The sequence below is a fragment of the Aegilops tauschii genome, chromosome 3 (assembly GCF_002575655.3).
Source record: "Aegilops tauschii subsp. strangulata cultivar AL8/78 chromosome 3, Aet v6.0, whole genome shotgun sequence".
Lineage (NCBI taxonomy): Eukaryota > Viridiplantae > Streptophyta > Magnoliopsida > Poales > Poaceae > Aegilops > Aegilops tauschii.
In genome coordinates, this window is record NC_053037.3 from 230,232,610 (window position 1) to 230,236,114 (window position 3,505).

The following is a 3,505-nucleotide window of genomic DNA, read 5'->3' on the forward strand; positions in this document are numbered from 1 at the left end:
CCAGGAAAAAGGCCGAGCCTTCCACCATTTACCAAGTATATTTGTGCATTAATTAAATAAGAGATATTGTGATATGCCAAGATATCCATGATATCCATGTCCCAACATGGAACAACCTGCAACTGCACCTGCAACTAGCAACGCTATAAGAGGGGCTGAGCAAAGCGGTAACAGAGTCAAACAACGGTTTGCTAGGATGGTGGAAAAGGTTAGAGGTTGTTTCATGGCATATTGGGAGGCTTGCTAAACAAGTGGTAGGTAGCGCGATATAGCGATAGCATCGAGACAACTAGCATAGCAAAGATAGTAGTGAGATCCAAGGTGACGGTCATCTTGTTGGGGAACGTAGTAATTTCAAAAAAATTCCTACACACACGCAAGATCATGGTGATGCATAGCAACGAGAGGGGAGAGTGTTGTCTACGTACCCTCGTAGACCGAAAGCGGAAGCGTTAGCACAACGCGGTTGATGTAGTCGTACGTCTTCACGATCCAACCGATCAAGTACCGAATGCACGGCACCTCCGAGTTCAGCACACGTTCAGCCCGATTACGTACCTCGAACTCCGATCCAGCCGAGTGTTGAGGGAGAGTTTCTTCAGCACGACGGCGTGGTGACGATGATGATGTTCTACCGACGCAGGGCTTCGCCTAAGCACCGCTACGATATTATCGAGGTGTAATATGGTGGAGGGGGGCACCGCACACGGCTAAAAGATCAAACGATCAATTGTTGTGTCTTTGGGGTGCCCCCCTGCCCCCGTATATAAAGGAGCAAGGGGGGAGGTGCGGCCGGCCAGGAGAGGCGCGCCAGGAGGAGTCCTACTCCCACCGGGAGTAGGACTCCCTCCCTTCCTTATTGGAATAGGAGAAGGGGGAAAGAGGAAGGAAAGGGGGGCGCCGCCCCCCTCTCCTTGTCCTATTCGGACTAGGGGGGTAGGGGCGCGCGGCCCTGCCCTGGCCGCCTCTCCTCTTCCCCACTAAGGCCCACTATGGCCCATTAAGCCCCCGGGGGGTTCCGGTAACACTTCCGATATCAAAATATAGGCTTCCAATATATCAATCTTCATGTATCAACCATTTCGAGACTCTTCGTCATGTCCGTGATCACATCCGGGACTCCGAACAACCTTCGGTACATCAAAACTCATAATATAACTGTCATCGAAACTTTAAGCATGCGGACCCTATGGGTTCGAGAACTATGTAGACACGACCGAGACACGTCTCCGGTCAATAACCAATAGCGGAACCTGGATGCTCATCTTGGCTCCGACATATTCTACGAAGAACTTTATCGGTCAGACCGCATAACAACATACGTTCTTCCCTTTGTCATCGGTATGTTACTTGCCCGAGATTCGATGTTCGGTATCTCAATACCTAGTTCAATCTCGTAATTGGCAAGTCTCTTTACTCGTTCCATAATACATAATCCTGCAACTAACACATTAGTTGCAATGCTTGCAAGGCTTAAGTGATGTGCATTACTGAGTTGGCCCAGAGATACCTCTCCGACAATCGGAGTGACAAATCCTAATCTCGAAATACGCCAACCCAACAAGTACCTTCGGAGACACATGTAGAGCACCTTTATAATCACCCAGTTACGTTGTGACGTTTGGTAGCACACAAAGTGTTCCTCTGGTAAACGGGAGTTGCATAATCTCATAGTCATAGGAACATGTATAAGTCATGAAGAAAGCAATAGCAACATACTAAACGATCGAGTGCTAAGCTAACGGAATTGGTCAAGTCAATCACATCATTCTCCTAATGATGTGATCCCGTTAATCAAATGACAACTCATGTCAATGGCTAGGAAACATAACCATCTTTGACCAACGAGCTAGTCAAGTAGAGGCATACTAGTGACACTCTGTTTGTCTATGTATTCACACAAGTATTATGTTTCCGGTTAATACAATCCTAGCATGAATAATAAACATTTATCATGATATAAGGAAATAAATAATAACTTTATTATTGCCTCTAGGGCATATTTCCTTCAACCTCCCACTTGCACTAGAGTCAATAATCTAGATTACACAGTAATGATTCTAACACCCATGGAGTATTGGTGCTGATCATGTTTTGCTTGTGGAAGCAGCTTAGTCAACGAGTCTGCAACATTCAGATCTGTATGTATCTTGCAAACTTCTATGTCTCCCACCTGGACTAGATCCTGGATGGAATTGAAGCGTCTCTTGATGTGCTTGGTTCTCTTGTGAAATCTGGATTCCTTTGCCAAAGCAATTGCACCAGTATTGTCACAAAAGATTTTCATTGGACCCGATGCACTAGCTATGACACCTAGATCGAATATGAACTCCTTCATCCAGACTCCTTCATTTGCTGCTTCCGAAGCAGCTATGTACTCCGCTTCACACGTAGATCCCGCCACGACGCTTTGTTTAGAACTGCACCAACTGACAGCTCCACCGTTCAATGTAAACACGTATCCGGTTTGCGATTTAGAATCGTCCGGATCGGTGTCAAAGCTTGCATCGACGTAACCATTTACGACTAGCTCTTTGTCACCTCCATAAACGAGAAACATATCCTTAGTCCTTTTCAGGTATTTCAGGATGTTCTCGACCGATGTCCAGTGATCCACTCCTGGATTACTTTGGTACCTCCCTGCTAGACTTATAGCAAGGCACACATCAGGTCTGGTACACAGCATTGCGTACATGATAGAGCCTATGGCTGAAGCATAGGGAACATCTTTCATTTTCTCTCTATCTTCTGCAGTGGTCGGGCATTGAGTCTAACTCAACTTCACACCTTGTAACACAGGCAAGAACCCTTTCTTTGCTTGATCCATTTTGAACTTCTTCAAAACTTTGTCAAGGTATGTGCTTTGTGAAAGTCCAATTAAGCATCTTGATCTATCTCTATAGATCTTGATGCCCAATATATAAGCAGCTTCACCGAGGTCTTTCATTGAAAAACTCTTATTCAAGTATCCCTTTATGCTATCCAGAAATTCTATATCATTTCCAATCAACAATATGTCATCCACATATAATATCAGAAATGCTACAGAGCTCCCACTCACTTTCTTGTAAATACAGGCTTCTCCAAAATTCTGTACAAAACCAAATGCTTTGATCACACTATCAAAACATTTATTCCAACTCCGCGAGGCTTGCCCCTGTCCATGAATGGATCGCTGGAGCTTGCACACTTTGTTAGCTCCCTTTGGATCGACAAAACCTTCCGGTTGCATCATATACAACTCTTCTTCCAGAAATCCATTCAGGAATGCAGTTTTTACATCCATTTGCCAAATTTCATAATCATAAAATGCGGCAATTGCTAACATGATTCGGACAGACTTAAGCATCGCTACGGGTGAGAAGGTCTCATCGTAGTCAATCCCTTGAACTTGTCGAAAACCTTTCGCAACAAGTTGAGCTTTATAGACAGTAACATTACCGTCAGCGTCAGTCTTCTTCTTGAAGATCCATTTATTCTCAATGGCTTGCCGATCATCGGGCAA